The following is a 19,106-nucleotide window of genomic DNA, read 5'->3' as shown; positions in this document are numbered from 1 at the left end:
CACATGGTACTAGCTTACCTGCTTTCTATGCCTTGCTTCTTTGTTCAGATTTCTTTAAGAATCATCTTAACTTTCAGGATGTGTATATGGTCTTTAATTCCATTTCAAATTACATTGTTCATTTCTCTCTTTCTCAATTTTTTCTCATGTATAGTAAGAGTGGAATTTTTTCCTTTTATGGGAGAGGTGAACATGGGAGAGAAGTATTACTGCCTCAGTAGGATCAATGCGTTCAAATTAGGGAAAAAAAGTGGAAATCTCAGGCTTCCCTGGTGGTCCAGTGGTTAAGAGTCCTCCTGCCAAGGCAGGGGACACAGGTTAAATCTCTGCTCCAAGAGGATCTCATGAGACTTGGGGCAACTAAGCCCATGCACTACAACTACTGAGCCCACGCTCTAGAGCCCTGGAGCTGCAACTACTGAAGCCTGAGTACCTAGAACCTGTGCTACCCAACAAGAGAAGCCACTGCGATGAGAACCCTGCACTCCCCAACTAGAGAGTAGTCCTCACTCGTCACAACTAGAGAAAGCTTGCTTGCAGCAACGAAGACCCAATGCAGCCAAAAGTAAATGAATAAATAAACCTTTTTAAAAAAAGTGGAAATCTCTAATAACAGATATATCTTATAGGGAAAAAAGCAGGGATCTGAAAGTCTTCCCTGGTGGCTCAGATGGTAAAGAATCTGCCTGCAATGTAGAAGACCCAGGTTCGATCCCTGGGTCGGGAAGATCCCGGAATGGTAACCCACTCCAGTATTCTTGCCTAGAGAATTCCATGAACAGAGGAGCCTGGAGGGCTACAGTCCACGGGGTCGCAAAGAGTCGGACATGACTAAATGACTAACACAATGATAATCATGGGCATTCCTGAAGCAGGATTCATGTAAGAAGTTCTGTTTTTTGTGGTGATGTCACTATTACTTATCCACAGGACTGTGTGGGAAAAAAAGGAGAGTAGGCATAAATAACAATAAAACAAGCATCCTAATTTGAGCACTTTGTTTTTTCAAGAGTGCAGTCATCAGCTGGAAGAAATGAGAGCAGCTTTGAATGCAGTGATTTACTCAGCATCTAAGTGGAATAACTGAGATGAAAATTCTGAATATTACCTTTAGGTCTAGAGTACTCCCTCTTCCCTTATCTGCTCACCTCTATCACCTCTAAGATGTATTCACTTCCACGATTAAACAATCACTTCCATGATAAACTATCTTCTTTCTTTTGAATTACTATTGGGATTTCTGCTCTACAAAGTACTGAAACTTAATTTTCTTTCTTCTCAGAAATATCTTTTTCATTCAGGTGCAATGAAATCCAAGTGTCTGGGGAATGAAGTTCCTACAATTAAATGTGCTCTTTCAATTATGGTTTCTCACTCACAGTCTTACTTTTTTGAGTCTAAATTCTGTGTCTATTCTTTTGATAATCTCTATTGTATCACCCTTGTGTGTGTGTGTGAGTTGCTCAGTCACGTTCAACTCTTTGTGTCCCCATGGACTGGAGCCTACCAGGCTCCTCTGTCCATGGGATTTCCCTAGTCAAGAAAACTGGAATGGGTTGCCATGCCCTTCTCCAGGGGATCTTCCCAACCCAAGGATCGAACCTGGTCTCCTGCATTGCAGGCAGATTCTTTACCACCTGAGCCATAGGGTATCACCTTTATGATATCTAAATTCCATTAAGTCACTTTTAGAGATATTGGAAGGTGATGGGCAATAAAAGTTGGTAGAAAAGACATGATTAAAGTTAAGAGTTTCTCACAAAACACTGGTCTTACCTTTTGCCGAAATATTACTGAGTATAATATAATTGTCTTTACTGAATATATTAGTCAGCGTCTAGGTTGCAGACAACAGAAGTTACTCTAGCTGTTGAAGCAGGAAGAGGTTTATTAAAGGAACATTAGGCATGGCAACCCTCTCCACATTCTTGCCTGGAGAATCCCCATGAAGAGAGGAGCCAGGCAGGCTACACTCCATGGGGTCACAAAGAGGCAGATACAACTGAGTGACTAAGCAGAGCAAACAGGCAGCTCACAGATTCACCAAGGGAGACAGAGAACTAGGATTTGATGCTATACAGTCAGGAAAAAAGAAGCTAGGGAAAGCACAGTCAGGAAAATACTGCAGCATATCATAGAACCTTTCTAGAGGGACACCATTGCAGCTACCTTCCAGTATTCAGCATTCATGATGTAAAGAATCAGATGTCAGAACCCTCCAACAACCTCAAGGGAAGAACTGGATGCCCCACTTTACTTACCAGAAAATTTGATCTCCCCACATGTGGCTGCCTCTTGTGAGTCATTTCCACATGCAAATCTGTGTGGAGAAATCTGATTTGTGGAAACTGGGTCACTTGCCTACCTCCTAGCTGTGAAAGTCCAAGAAATACATCTCCTCTATCTATAGAAGAGGTTGGCAACTTTTTTTTTTTTTTTTTTTTTAAGACTGATAGTAGGGGACTTCCCTGGCAGTCCAGTGGTTAAGACTTCACCTCCCAGTGCAGGGGTTGTGGGTTTGATCCCTGCTCAGGGAGCTAAGATCCTACATGCCCCATGGCCAAAAAACAAAGACATAAAACAGAAGCAATATTGTAACAAATTCACCAAAGACTTTAAAAATGGTCCTCTTCAAAAAAGTCTTAAAAAAACCCCACAGAAGCAATATTGTAACAAACTCAACAAAGACTTTAAAAATGGTCCACGACAAAAAAAATCTTAAAAAAGAAAAAAAGAATGAAAGATGAGATGGTAAATATCCTAGGATTTGCAGGACTATAGACTCTGTCACCGGAGAAGGCAATGGCACCCCACTCCAGTACTCTTGCCTGGAAAATCCCATGGACGGAGGAGCCTGGTAGGCTACAGTCCATGGGGTCGCTAAGAGTCGGACACGACTGAGCGACTTCACTTTCACTTTCCCTTTCATGCACTGGAGAAGGAAATGGCAACCCACTCCAGTATTCTTGCCTGGAGAATCCCAGGGATGGCGGAGCCTGGTGGGCTGCCGTCTATGGGGTCGCACAGAGTCAGACACGACTGAAGCGACTTAGCAGACTCTGTCACAACTATTCAACTCTGCAGCAATAATGCAAAAGCAGCCATAGATGATACAGAAACAAGTCAGCCAGGATATATTGCAACAGAACATTTTTCTATGGACACTGCAATTTGAATCTCATAAAACCTACACGTCACAAAATACTATTTTTTTGATTTTCTTCCTCAGTCATTTAAATATATAAAGAGCCCAGAAATAAGCCTTCACTGATTTTAAACAAGGGTACCAAGACCATTTGATGGAGAAAGGATAAACTTTTCAACAAATGGTACTGGAAAAAAGATATCAACATGCAGAAAATGAAGCTGGACCCCTTACCTTACATCATATACAAAAGTTAATTTAAAATGGATAAAAACTTTAAATATAAGAACCAAAACTATAAAGCTCTTAGAAGAAAACATAAAGGAAAGTCTTCATATATTGCATTTGCCAATGATTTTCTTGGATATGACATCAAAAGCACCAACAACAGAAGTAAAAATAGATGGATTGAACTTCATCAAAACTGAGAATTTTTATGCAAAAGGACATTGTGAATAGAGTAAAAGGGCAACCCACAGAATGCTAGAAAACTTTATAAATCACATATCTCACAAGGGATTAATATCCAGAATATATAAAGAATTCCTAAGGCACAACACAAACAACCCAATTCACAAATGGACAGAGAATGTGAAAAGACATTTCTCCAAAGAAAATGTGTAAGTAGCCCATAAGCATATGAAAAGATGCTCAATATCACTTAGCCATTGGGGAAATGCAAATCAGAACCACAATCGAGAGATCACCTCATAGCTATTAGGATGGCTATTTCAAAAAACAAAAACAGAAAATGGTAAGTGTTGGTGAGGATGTGGAGAAGTTAGAATCTTTATAAACTGAAAGGAAAATGGTGTAGCTGCTACAGAAAATGGTATGTCAGTTTCTCAAAAGGTTAAAAATAGCATTAACATATGATCCAGAAATCCTACTTTTGGACATATACTCAAATGAATTAAAAGCAGGGACTTGAACAGATATTTGCATATCCATATCTATGGTAGTATTTACTCATGTGCAAAGGTTTGTTTTTTGTGACTTCTAATACTTTATTATTAATAAAGGTTGAATCAGATGCACGTTCTTAAGATCAGAGGATTTGCTATGGGATTTCCCAGGCAAGAATACTGGAGTCTCCTGAACTGCAGGGAGATTCTCTACCATCTGAGCCACCTGAGAAATCCTACAATGTGGATGAACCTCAAGGACTTTATTCTAAGTCACAAAGAATAAAAAAAAACTATAATTCCACTTATATGTGATATTGTACTATTGTGAACTACAATAAAAATATATATTTGGTCTTCATCCTCATTTCTGGCACAGAGGTCCTAAAACCCTTGGAATTTCCTAAGTGATGAGAATTATCAAAGTATCTTTTGTTATGTTAGTGAGGTTACTTTTTAAACACATCTAAGGAGGGGATGATGGTTGCCAGGAGAACCGATCATGTAATTAGAGAGTTAGGCCTATTAGTCCTACCTCCTTGACCTCTGGGAAAAGAAGTGCTGGAGGTTAAATCAATTGCCAGTGGCTACTATCCGGTGTCAGTAGATTGGCTTTACTGTGCAGTGGATGAACGAACCTGAGTTCATTTGGGGGATAGTAGGCTAAATTTGGCCTGTGGGCTGTATGTAGCTTGCCAACTACTGTTCTGCAGTAGGAAGACCAGCTCACCAAGCACTCAAGTGAGTGCACAAACTCACCATATCTGCCACAGTGGGTAACAGAATATCCTCCTACTAGTGAGTTATATTTATTTGCTCTTCTTGAAATTAAAGTTTTTCTGCACTTTAAACTTCAAGAATTTCTTCAACTTCTGTCCTCAACACTTCTCTATATTCTTATTGATGATTTTGTTTCCTTTCACCCCAGGCAGAATATTCTTTTAAGACTCATCCCTATGTCTTTTTCTCTTGATTCCATCTCTTCTCTTTTTCTTCTAGATTCCTGCCCCTTTAATCATCTCTTCCTCTCCACTGCCTTCTTTTTCTTAGCAACAATTCTGCCCTATTTCCTTTAACAGAAAAGAACTTTCATTCAACCTTGCCTGTCCTTCAAGCTACTATTTATCTCTTTTACTCTCTAACACTAATTTCTAAAAGCATAGCTTCCACCAGCGTTGCTAAGCTAAACTAAAAAGAGAAATATCTTTCCTTCATTTTTTGATTTACTGTGGTCTGATTTCCTGTGAACTAAAACATCCTTTTAAAGGTATTTCCTGACTAGGAATCCAACAGGCTCTGCTCAGTACTCCCCCATTCGAACTTTCTGCTGCATCCAGCAGCACGTTCCATGCTCCCTTTCAAATCCATCCACATTTACTGGGCAAGTACCACCTGCCAGGCCCTGTGGTGGGTGCTAGGACACACTCTCCACCCTCTCTTATCTCTATTTCTAAGGTTCCCTTGAGGCCCTTCTGTTCTTGCTCTCTATTCCTTTCCCAGGTAATTTAGTGACACCCTTGGTATTGAGAAGTCCCTGGTGGCTCAGATGGTAAAGCATCTGCCTGCAGTGCGGGAGGCCCAGGTTCAATCCTTGGGTTGGGAAGATCCCCTGGAGAAGGAAATGCAACCCAATCCAGTACCCTTGCCTGGAAAGTCCCATGGACAGATGAGCCTGATAGGCCACAGTCCACAGAGTCACAAAGAGTTGAACACTACTGAGTGACTTCACTTTTCTTTGGTATTGAGAACTTACTCTATACCAAGCCAGTTCTAAGTGCTTTACATGGATAAATTCACTTGATCCTTGAAATCATCCCGTGAAATAGATGGTATTAACACCTAAATATCTCCATTTTACAGATGAGAAAATCAATGTACAAATAGATAGTTCTATCGCTAGTAGGCTGCTGCTAAGGGATTCAAAGCAGGCGGTCTGAATGTAGGACTTACTCTCTTTACCTGTGACTGCTTCTCCCTCAGCTTCAAATATTCCCTCCATGCTGACTGCCAAACTCAGAGCTCCAGCTTTAGCATATCTCCTGGCTTGGTCATCCCCTAACATTTGTGGGGCCCTGACAAGAGAACAAAATTGAGGCCCGTGTTCCAAACGCCTGAAACTTTAAGTTATGGATGAAGCTATCGACTGTTGAATAAGTGCATTCTATCATTCTGCTCTGGCAAATATACCTTCACAATCTGTCAAGTTTTGAATATTTGGACACTATGGAGTTCACGCTGGAATATGGTGGCACGGAGTGAACCGGCTCTAGCCCCTGGCCTGCCCACTGCTTTTCCCTGTCATACTGTGCATACAATGGCTTGACATCCTAGCTCAGTCCAGAACCCCCCAAACACTCGGGATCTAGGGCTTAACCTACTGGTAGCTCTGTTCACCCGCAGCTGTGTGTTTCCAGGAAAGAAGCTTGCGTGAGTCCTGGACACAGGCTCAGGGCCTGTGGGGCTAGGATTCTAAGCCATGGATCCCTTATCCAGATTGGCTCTCTAAAGCAGCCTTCCTCAATCTGTTGAGAAGGATGTTCCCCCCACTTTTCCCTCTTTCAATCTGTTACAGATCAATACTTCTTTTAATATAATAAAAATGAGTTGCTAGAGAATAAAATAGAAAGGAAGCAGACTCAGGGGTACAGAGAACAAGCTAGTCACCAGCGGGGAAAGGGCAGAGGGGAGGGGCCATAGTGGGGAAGGAGGAGAAAAAGGGTTATTATGGAATTATACGAAATCATGTATGAGAAACTTTTGAAAATTATAAAGTACTATAGAATTTAAAGAATCTCTCATTCAATTAAAAGTGAATTACTAGAAAAGTGAGATAAAATACATACAAAATTCAAGTATATATTTTTTATTATTAGATTCATTTATTTCTAGATTGTTACACATAAAATTATTTTCAATAAATATATCAGAACAAACATAAAAGAGGGAAAAAAACTACAAAAATTGAGCATATTGTTCTTTAAAGTGTGTGTACAAATGATTGACCTTATAACTCTTGGTTATTCCAACATCATAAATAAAAATTTTGAATGAAATAGGAGTCCCCCATTAGGTGCCATATGCTCACTTTAAATAGGGCCACTAATATCAATATTTAAGGGTTTTAATAAGACAAATGAGCTTGCTTACTCACTCTTCAATCTTGGTCAGGTTGATGATCACACACCACTTGTAGGGAGCAAGGTATGTATTAAACTGTTTCTGTGCTTTGTTTTATTAATACTCAGAGTAGGGAAACTAGTCTCACAGGGTTATTTTGACAGAACAGAAGAAGATGTTTCAGAGTAATTTGAGCAGGCTTAGGTTTCTCATTTTTAAATTTTATACAAAACAGAGCAAAGTTCCTCCTCAGTCCTTCATTAAAGCCAGTTGGAATGACTTATCCTCTGGAATCATAATGAAATTTAAATATCCTCCTATGAAAGATTTCAGATCCACAAATTTTCCATTTAGTTCGGCTGACTTTTGTAGCAAAACTTTTGAAGGAAGCAGTATGCTGATTTACATTCTGGCACCAGTTCCTTAAGCAGGGTAACTAACCCAGAATGCTTTCCAGTCATTGCAGCTGTGGCATCAGAAAATAATCCTATACAAAATCCTAACTCCAGACACATTTATGGACAATGTAATCCTTTATAGTTTTATACAGTTCACAGTTATGTTTATTAGCCATGAAGTGAGAAAATAAAAGGACTTTTTCTTCCTATCATGGTCATGTTTAAACCATACACATACTAAAAGGATGGCCAGATTAATAGCACTTGTGCATTCATCTACTTTCAATGAAAGATACTTTGCTAGTTTCATATTTTTCCTGTGAATTAGCCTTCCATATCATTAGTCAGTTCCTGAATATGTTAAACTATAATTTCACTGGAAAATGGCATTTGAGCTACCTCCTTTGCTACCATATCACCCAACATTTCTAAAGCAACATCTTTGATAGATTTGCATTCATGTCTTGGCAGCTGTATATATGCCTGGTCTTAGCAACCCGAAATACAACATGAAAGAAGCCCGCTAAGCTGCTTATATGTGAACTAGTTAACATCTGCCTTTGTCAGTTTTTTAATTCAATACTCTTTCAAATAATTCTCTTTACACTTATTGCTTACATATGACATGCAAAAGACACTCAAGTTTTGATGATTTCATTGCTTCATTAGTTGATACATTTCTATGGATAATATAATGGAGTTTTAGCAATTCATCATCAGTTATGGATGCAAATTGAACTCAGTATATAAGGGCTCATACTTCTAAGTAAAACCAGTATGAATCATTTTGGTATTCATTCATTCAGAATCACTTCTATTGTTATCATTTTGTTTACTACTACTAACATTTTGAAATATGTCTTTTCCTGAAAAAGAAGTCGTGTAAAACTTGTTTCCTAATCAGTAAATTAACATTAAAAAATAAATGATATAAAGTTTACTTCCATAGAATTACTATTGTTAAAATAGCCATACTACCCAAGGCAATCTCAGATTTAATGTAATCTTTATCAAATTACCCATGACATTTTCCACAGAACTAGAACAAATAATCCTAAAATTTATATGGAACCATAAAAGACTCAGAATTGCCAAAGCAATCCTAAGGAAAAAGAACAAAGCAGGAGGCATAGCCCTCCCAGACTTCAGACAATAGTACAAAGCTACAGTAGTCAAAACACTTGGTATTGGCACAAAGACAGACATATGGATCAATGGAACAGAATAGAGAGACCAGAAATAAACCCACACACCTATGATCAGTTAATCTTCTACAAAGGAGGCAAGAATATACAATGGGGAAAAGCCAGTTCTTCAACAAGTGGTGCTGGGAAAGTTGGACAGCTGCATGTCAGTCAATGAAGTTAGAACACACCCTCTTACCATAAACAAAAGTAAACTCAAAATGGCTTAAAAACTTAAACATAAGACATGACACCATAAAACTCCTAGAGGAGATAATAGGCAAAACATTCTCTGACATGAATTGTACCAATGTTTTCTTAGGCCTGTCTCCCAAGGCAATAGAAATAAAAACAAAAATAAACTAATGGGACCTAATCAAACTTATAAGCTTTTGCACAGCAAAGGAAACCATAAAAGACAAAAACAAAAACAAAAATATTACTTATAGGATGGGAGAAAATATCTGTAAACAATGCAAGGTATAATTTCCAAAATATACAAACAGCTCATATGAAATACAGCCCAATGGAAAAACGGACATAAGACCTAAAAAGACATTTCTCCAAAAAAGAGATACAAATGGCCAATAGGCACATGAAAATATGCTCAGCATCACTAATTATTACAGAAATGCAAATTAAAACTACAATGAGGTACCACCCTATACAAGTCAGAATGGCCATCATTAAAAAGTCTACAAATAACAAATGCTGGAGAGGATGTGGAGAAAAGAAAACCCTCCTATACTGTTGGTAGAACGTAAGTTGGTACAGCCACTGCTGAGAACAATAGGGAGGTTCCTCAGAAAACTAAAAACAGAATTACCGTATGATCCAGCAATTCTACTCCTGGGCCAAATATCCAGACAAAACTCGAATCCAAAAAGATATATGCAACCCTACATTCACAGCAGCACTGTTCACAATAGCCAAGACATGGAAACAATCTAAATGTCCATCAACAGACAAATGGATAATGAAGATGTGGTACATATATACAATGGAATACTACTCAGCAATAATAAAGAACAAAATAATATGGATGGACCTAGAGACAATGGTACTAAATGAAGTAAGTCTGAAAGAGAAAGACAAATACCATATGATATCACTTATGTGTGGAATCTAAAATATGACACAAATGAACCTATATATGAAATAGAAACAGAGTCATGGTCATATAGAACAGACTTGTGTTGCCAAGGGGGAGGGGCTTGGAGAAGGGATGGAGTGGGAGGTTAAGGTTAGCAGATATAAGCTGTTATATATGGAATAGAAAAACGACAAGGTCTTACTTTATAGCATAGGGAACTATTTAGTAGCCTATGATAAACGATAATGGAAAAGAATCTTAAAAAAAAAGTATATTTATGTATAACTGAATCACAATGCTTTACAGCAGAAATTAACACAACACTGTGAAGCAACTATAATTAAAGTTTACTTTCTTTTAGCTATTGGGACAAAATATGCTTTTTAATTTAAAAATATTTTAATATATTTATTATATATAAATATATATTATATGCATTTATATACATGTAAATAAAACAGCTGATTTAATTTAAATGAACATAATAATACAATTAATGTAAAAATAAATAAATAATTATATTTTATTCACTTTTGGCTTATAGGTAACTAATCTTAAAATACCATATGTTGAAACTGGTAAATATAATAAAAAAGAAGTAGACTCACTGATACGAAGAGTGAACTACTGGTTACCAATAAGGAAAGGGAAGAGTGGAGGGGGAGGGGAGTAAGAAGTACAAGCTATTAGGTATAAAATAAGCTATAAAGATATACCATACAACATGGGGAATATAACCAATATTTTATAATAACCATAAATATAGTCTTTAAAAATTGTGAATCACTATATTGTACACCTGTAATTTATACAATATTGTACAACTATACTTCAATAAAAAATTTTTGAAATATCATATGCTGAGAAGTGGTACTACTGTCCTTGATAGTCTGCAGTCTATACTGCATGTGACTCACTCTTCAATTTCAAACACATCCTAACTGGTCTATAGCCTGTTTAATGAGATGATGCAGAAATATCAGATGGGTTTAGAAGTTTCTAAATGCTTCCTCTTAAGTTCTGTACTTATCCCATATGACTCTGACAGTTTGTGGACTAACTAGTCCATGGACCATCCCTTGAATAGCACTGCTCTGAAACCTAGGCCCACAACAGACCCCCTCTTGCCTGGGTTTAAGGGGTGCACTACTCCTGAATTATAAGCTTGAATTTTTAGCTGCCTCCTGAATATATTTGTATGGATAATGACGATAGTAAAGTATTATTAAACTATCATTAAAACTACCTAGTATTGGGAACTTAGCATGTGCCAGGAATACAACAGTAAGAGGCTTCTAGCTTTTCCGACCTTAAATTCTAGTGAGAGAAATGGATATATAATTCTCACATCCCTTTGAAAGGTTGTCTTACCTTCATTTTACAGATAAGGAAATTGAAGCTTATAGAGGTTAGTTAATATGTCTGAGGACTCAGAACTAGTAAGAAGTGCATCAGGGAGCAAAACCAGGTGTTACTGACTGAACCCATGGTGATTCAGACCTGCAGTGTCGCTTGCAGTAGCCTCTATGTCTTTACTCTCTTACCCAGGAGTAAGTTTGGTCTCTTACCTAGACTTTACCCAGTTGGGTGTTTATTCCTAAAACATGAGTCGTAGTAAACTATCTCCCTTCTTAGTTAACTTATACTCATAAAGTGGATCATAATATCAAGATGAGCTCTCACCAAGTAGTCACTGTGATCTGGTAGCATTTTATATTTGGAAAGTTGACCATAAACGTCTTCTTTAAAACAACAACAACAACAAAGTATTTATTCTACAAATGTCTCTCTCAGAATTATGCATAATCTCTACTTGTAGAAAGTTGTGCAAATGTGGTACATAAGAAATAAAGTGATATAGGAGAACACCATCAGTACTTTTCCTGCTGTGGTATGACCATACATGATAAAATTATACCAGTTTTGTTTCATCCACATCAATTTTTTTTAAATTAGTTTATTTTCTATTTTTTAACTTTACAATATTGTATTGGTTCATCCACATCAATTTTTATTCTGATTATAATTTTGTCTGATTTAACTACTACTGAATGCAGCTTTAAATATTAAGCTCTAGTGATGATATAATGTAGCAGAGACTGGCTAATTGTTCACTATGCTATTTGTATTTCCCTCCGGGGTCCAGCAGATGCTCTTTCAGGGAGTGGAGACCACGTGGCTAAGGTCTCTCCAATAGGAAGCAGACAGAAGTCAGGAAGCCCACTTTTGGGTGTAGCCCATAATACCTTCCCCCTGAGTTCTCCAGGTTCTCTTCCTTCCCCTTTCTGCTGGACAGAACCCAGAGGAGTCAACAGAGGACACTGGATGTAAGAAACTTGGGTCTTCTAATGACAGTGTGGAGGAGAAAACCCAACCCCTCCTCAACCTACACTGGAATATGCTGTGACATGTTTGCAAATTAAACTTAACTGTAGTAAGCTCCTGATCGTTTTGGGTAAAAGTAGTAACTAATGTGCGGGCTTCCCTGATGGCTCAGAAGGTAAAAGAATACGACTGCAATGCGGGAGACCTGGGTTTGATCCATGGGTTGGGATGATCCCCTGGAGGAGGGCCTGGCAACCCACTCCAGTATTCTTGCCTGGAGAATTCCATGGACAGAGGAGCCGGGCAGGCTACAGTCCAAGGGATTGCAAAGAGTTGGACATGACTGAGCAACTAAGCACAGCACAGCACACAGTAACTAATGTGCATAAATAAGTAGATGAATAAAATGAAAGGGTACATTAAACACCTAAAATGTGCACTCTCTAATGAACTCAGTCTGTGGTGAAAAAACAGAATGTTCTGTACTCTAAATAGTGATTTGGATTTTCTAATAACAGCCTAGAAGACTTTCCTGTTTGGATTTAGTCAAGCTCAGGTAATAGGGCTATAAATTTATGTGACTAAATATTTAGCAGTGTTGACAAAACTGTGCTTCTGGTAATAGATGGTGCATCAGAATTAAACATTGTTTCTTCCTTACTCTTTAGTTTCATGTGTACAGTTCCACTAGATAATATGCCCTAGTTTAAGTGGCCTTAATTAGTGACCATTTCACTAGCACTTCAGTCATTTCTTTTATCTGTGGTTGCATTATGTCCCCCAAATTATTTGGGTTTGGAGCATCTCCATAAATTGTATTTAATTTCACAGTTTCACTGATACGGCTTTTTGTTTCACTATTTTCAGTCCTCTAAAACTTTTCTTTTTGACTTTGTGTTTTATTATTAGCATAATTTTATTTGTGACCAATAGAATAGTCCTTAAGACAAGCAGAATTAAAGTAAATGACATTTATATCTTAGGAGAAACAAAGAAATGCATAGTTATCATTTTAGTGGAGTTACAGATTTCTGGTCATTGAGGGAAGAATTACATAAAGCTATGATTTAAACTCAGGAACAGGCTCTACAACACCTGCTCTTTTTGAAAGTTATGGAATCATGTTATGAGCAATATTAATAGGATTCAGGCTTCAGGTGACCCTTAGGGTTAAGAAAAAGGATCAGCACAGTGATCTGGAAAGAAGCTTTCTTGGTGCAATAGGAAACCTCAGTACATTAGGGTACAACACCACTGTGGTTTGGGTGGACATAATATTTCTTCACTGGAAAGACTTATAATTAAATATTAAAAATGATGAAGTAAATAAACTCCAATTATTTACACTTTTAAGCTTAGAACAATCTGAGTATATTTAAGTACTACCTGGAGAATTTAAGAATTTGATATATTTAGGTATCTGGAAAATTGTGATTCCAATATATAAATAGTTAATTGGCTTAATTGATTGAGACCTCAGAGGGATAGTATAATTTTACTTGGATTATAAGCAATAATTGGATAAGAACTTAATTTTACCCATTTTTGTAAATTTAACTTAGTAGACATATAAGAATTATGTATATAGGATAATGTTTGTTTGATAATCAGGTAAAGCACAAAAATTAAATGTATTAAATTACTGATACAATTTTAAATGCTTAAAAGATGGTTTAAGTTGTATAAACACTATGAAAAGTGATTACTGACCTCTTCTGGATTTGTAAACGCAGTAATAAGATTTATAAGTTTTGAAATCTTAAGAAAAAACAAAGCTTTTTTGATTATAATTTAAAACATATAGGAAAACATAACAGGCTTTGACCAATCTTTTCAGGGCATGAAAGGAATATCATAAAACTCCTATGAACATTTTTCTTCTGTTTTTTTCTATCATCCTGCAGTTGCCCTTGGCACCAATACTTTCTTTTTCTTCTTGTATAAAAATACTATGCCTTTTTAAACTAAAGGAAAAGGTGATACTAAATAATACTTTGTAAAATATTTTGTAGACTGAAAATGAAAATTTGCTTCTTTCAAAAATCTCTCATGTGGTCATTTACTAGTTTTATGGACGTTTGCCTATAACACATGCAGAAACCTCCCTCTCATGCCATAAAAGCAACAGCAGTAGCAATTACCCATGAAAATAACACGGAAAAGGTATAGAATTCACTCTTCTGCATGAGTAAGGCAAAAGAACAATAAACGTGTGGCTGAATGATTCTTTTTAATCCTTGGATTCTTAAAGTTGTTTTGTCCTGGAGATAATGGTCTTCAATCTCTTTTATACAAATGTTGCAAGTGACAGAAGACAATCTTTCCTAATCCCAACATCCTTGACACTGAGATGTCCAGTGTGGGGTTTCTGAGTCCATCTGGAGCAGAGAGGCTCTAACAGGGCTCTGCAAACCCTCAATCTTCTGTAGATGCTCTGAGGGGACAGGCTGGGGCTCCCTTCTTCAGCCAGAGTGGATTCACTTCTATTTCTTTTATAGACTGGAAGTTTGGTCAGATTTCATTTGGAGAGTGGCTTCCGCAGCTTTGCAGGTTTTGAAAATCACTGGGCCACAGTGTGCTTTTTCTAGAAACAGTGGCAGCACTGTGTAAGTGAACACACATTATCCTAAAGATGGCAAGTCTCAGCAGAAAAAATAGTAATTACACAAGGAGATGGCTGTGGGACCATTGATCTGTTTTGCTAAAAAGTAAAGAACTTCACAAGCACTGATTTGGGGAGGTTACTAGACCTTTAGCCAAACTGTGGGAGAACCCCCTTATTTACTTATTTCATTTGGAAATGGGATCATTTCTTTTTGCTCATTTAATTAAAGACTCTCCCATGCTTTTATTCAGAAATCCTCTCATTTTATTTGGCACCAAGGATGCACTATACCACCGTGAACCTGCAGGTTAGCTGAGGTTACTAATGTGGCAGAGCAAACAAACCCTTTTATGCCTTCTTTCCTAGAACTCAACTACTTCTGAGGCTAAAGTAACAAAAGAGAGCTTTTAAAAATTTAATTCAAACTGGGAGGGAGACAGAAACTCGGAATAAAACACCAACAAACTACTAGCAGGTTTTGGTTTTGCTCGTGTGTGTGTGTGTGTGTGTGTGTGTTTATAGTGCTAAAGTTCTTGCTGGATTTTAGATGCTTTATTTTGTGGCCCTGCAGTCAGACTATCATGGGGTCTCTGATGCTACCCTGCTCTACCCTCAAAGGCACGAAGGACCTTTCCCCTTGCCCTCTGCTCCATTTTATCCACCGGTGAATCCTCTAATGGCTGAGAATGACCCACAACTCAAGCCAGAGGTTGGATATATAAGGAGGCAAGGCAGGGTATGAAATAGAAAGATTAAAGATGACCAAGGGCAGGTGTTTAAGGGGGAAGAAGACATAAGGGGGAGGGTCACAGGGTAATAAGTGGTGATCTGAGTCACGTGACATGCCCAGGCCTCTAAGATCGTGACCTTGTGGCTAAGGATTTCCAAAACCTCCTCCTCCTTAACTGGAACAAGGAAGGATCCTTTCAGCAAAGAACTGAGTGAACATTCTTCAGGATTCCAAATGAATATAACTACTGCTTAACACTCAAGTGGTATTTTGGGGAAATTTTGAACCATAATCTTAAGATTTGGCAGAAATTCAGGCATGATTTCCCTCTTTGGGCTCTTATTTCATTAAAAAAAATCACAATGACATGGAAATTTAGGGACACTAAGAGTCCAGCTGAAAGGATTATATGGTCTCTTATTTTCCTTTTGAAATTCAAGGCTAAGTAATATTCATGGCATCCGGTCCCATCACTTCATGGCAAATAGACAGGGAAACAATGGAAAAAGTGACAGACTTGATTTTCTTGGGCTCCAAAATCACTGCAGATAGTGACTGCAGCCATGAAATTAAAAGATGCTTGCTCCTTGGAAGAAAAACTATGACAAACCTAGACAGCATATTAAAAAGCAGAGACATAACTTTGCCAACAAAGTAATGTCTAGTCAAAGTAATGTCCATCTAGTCAAAGCTATGGTTTTTCCAGTAGTCATGTATGGATGTGAGAGTTGGACTATCAAGAAAGCTGAGCGCCAAAGAATGGATGCTTTTGAACTGTGGTGTTGGAGGAGACTCTTGAGAGTCCCTGGGACTGCAAGATCTAACCAGTTCATCCTAAGGAAATCAGTCCTGAATATTCATTAGAAGGACTGATGCTGAAGCTGAAACTCCCATACTTTGGCCACCTGATACGAAGAACTGACTCATTTGAAAGACCCTGATGCTGGGAAAGATTGAAGGCGGGAAGAGAAGGGGATGACAGAAGATGGGATGGTTGGATGGCATCACCGACTCGATGGACATGAGTTTGAGCAAGCTCCGAGAGTTGGTGATGGACAGGGAAGTCTGACATGCTGCAGTCTATAGGATCACAAAGAGTTGGACACGACAGAGCAACTAAAATGAACGGAACTGATATAACCAAGGAAACTGAGGCTTAGAAAGGCTGACTAACTTATACAAGGTCAAAGTGAGTGATAGAGCGGGCAGGTAAAGCTGTGTACATCTGAGGTCACTGCCTATGCTCAAATCACCTGGTATGATCATCTGCTTGGTATATATATATAGTAGGAAAGCATGAGCTTTCTGCTATACTTATTTTTTACCATCAGCCTGTTTATGAACTCTTATCTCCTTCCCTTTTCCTAAGCTAAGTGTCATGAGAAATGAATCATAAGTCATATGAAGAGCCGAGGAAAGGCAATATTCAGGGTTCAATTCCAGAATGTCTGCCCCTTCCACCATCATCAAAAAGTCTACAAACAATAAATGCTGGAGAGGGTGTGGAGAAAAGGGAACACTCTTGCACTGTTGGTGGGAATGTAAATTGATACAGTCACTATGGAAGACAGTATGGAGATTCCTTTAAAAACTAGAAATAAAACCACCACTATATGATCCAGCAATCCCACTCCTAGGCATATACCATGAGGAGACCGAAACTGAAAAAGACACATGTATCTCATTGTTCATTGCAGCACTATTTGCAATAGCTAGGACATGGAAGCAACCTAGATGTCCATCGGCAGATGAATGGATAAAGTAGTTGTGGTACATATACACAATGGAATATTACTTAGCCATAAAAAGGAATGTATTTGAGTCAGTTCTGATGAGGTGGATGAACCTAGAATCTATTATACAGAGTGAAGTGAGTCAGAAAGAGAAAGATAAATATCAGATTCTAATGCACATATTCGGAATCTAGAAAAATGGTACTGAAGAATTTATTTACAGGTCAGCAATGGAGAAACAGGCATAAAGAATAGACTTATGGACATGGGGAGAGGGGAGGAGAGGGTGAGATGTATGGAAAGAGTAATATGGAAACTTACATTACCATATGTAAAATAGATAGCCAACGGGAATTTGCTGTATGGCTCAGGAAACTCAAACAGGGGCTCTGTATCAACCTAGAGGGGTGGGATGGGGAGAGAGATGGGAGGGAGGTTCAAAAGGGAGGAGATATATGTGTCCCTATGGCTGATTCATGCTGAGGTTTGACAAAAAAAAAAGCAAAATTCTGTAAAGCAATTATCCTTCAATAAAAAAGTAAATTAAAAAAAAAATGTCTGCTCCTTCCAGATCCATGTCCCCCACAGTCAGCCTTGCTTGTTCTGTTTACATGCCTGCCTCTTCTAGCTCCCAGACCCTGAAGAAAGCCTCTATTCACTCATTGGGCACCTGCGCAGAGCCTTGAGTGGGTGGGTGGTTGCTGTCAGGACACAAATCCATTGCTCAACATTCATTCCAAATGGGACTTCACTTTTGGCAAAGCCCATATGGCCTGACCATATGTATGGGTGTCTTGATTGTAAACATATTTTTAAAAACAAATATGTGAGCATCGTTTTCTTTCCTTAGCTGTCTTATGTTACAGTCATAGCAGGTGGCATAATGGTGGCATCTAGTTCAAAAATAATGCTGTTGCCTTTTTTTCTCTTTGAGGCTGTTATGTATTGCTTTGATGGTGGCTTGCTAAGGAGGGTATTGTTGAAAAACAATGACCTTCAAGTCATGGAGAGGTGGCTCTAAATTCTAGCTTTATCATTCACTCATTCAAAAATATGTATGTAAATGTTGGGATAAAGCAATGAATAAAACAAGGACTACTCCCCTCAAAGAGTATTTGAGGGGAATGAGATAGACATTAAACAAGATAAATGAGAAAAAATACAGTATGTTAGCTGGTGAAAAGTGCTAAGGAGACAAAGCAGGGGAGTGGGTAGAAAATGTTAAAACTAACTAGTAGGGGGCAGGTAGGGGAGGGAAGGATTGGGAGTTTGGGATTAGCAAATGCAAACTATTGTATATATGTATAACTGAATCACTTTTCTGCACACCATAAACTAACACAACATTGTAAATCAATTCTGTGTCGATAAAGTAGTATTTTTAAAAAACTGTGTAGTCACAAATATTGTATGCTAATGCATGAGTATGGATTCTAGAAAGATGGTACTGATGAACCTGTTTGCAGGGCAGCAGTGGAGATGCAGACATAGAGAACAGACTTGTGGACACAGTGTGGGAGGGAGGGAGTGGGTCGAATTGAGAGTGTAGCCTGAAAACATATACACTACCATACGTAAAATAGACAGCCAGTGGGAATTTTCTGTGTGACATGGGAAGCTCAACCCAGTGCTCTATGACAACCTAGAGGGGTGGGATGGGGTGGGAGGTGGGAGGGTGGGTCGGGAGGGAGGGGACGTGTGTGTACCTGTGGCTGATTCATGCCGCTGTGTGGCAGAAACCAGCACAATGTGGTAAAGCAATTATCTTCTAATTTATAAAAAAGTAACCATAAAAAAACACTGTCTAGTCAGGAAATATTTAACTGAGAAAATATCATTTGAGACAGATTTGAAGGAGGTGAGACATTGGA

General features: G+C 38.2%; 1 long non-coding RNA gene across 2 annotated transcripts in view; it reads right to left on the bottom strand.

Annotated features, from left to right (window-relative positions):
* Nucleotides 1–19,106, bottom strand: part of LOC145545382 (uncharacterized) — a 179,681-nt gene that overhangs the window by 75,938 nt on the left and 84,637 nt on the right. The window contains exon 4 of one of the 2 annotated variants that reach the window (XR_014082037.1): nucleotides 19–172. The exons of the other annotated variant lie outside the window; for it this stretch is intronic. This is a non-coding gene — a long non-coding RNA (uncharacterized LOC145545382). Of the gene's footprint in view, nucleotides 1–18; nucleotides 173–19,106 lie in introns of those variants that run through there. 2 annotated transcript variants of the gene reach the window in all.

The sequence above is a fragment of the Giraffa tippelskirchi genome, chromosome 4 (genome assembly GCF_054371585.1).
Source record: "Giraffa tippelskirchi isolate mGirTip1 chromosome 4, T2T-mGirTip1v1.2.pri, whole genome shotgun sequence".
Lineage (NCBI taxonomy): Eukaryota > Metazoa > Chordata > Mammalia > Artiodactyla > Giraffidae > Giraffa > Giraffa tippelskirchi.
The sequence above is the reverse complement of the archived record's forward strand: the minus strand, read 5'-3'. Positions and strand labels throughout refer to the sequence as shown.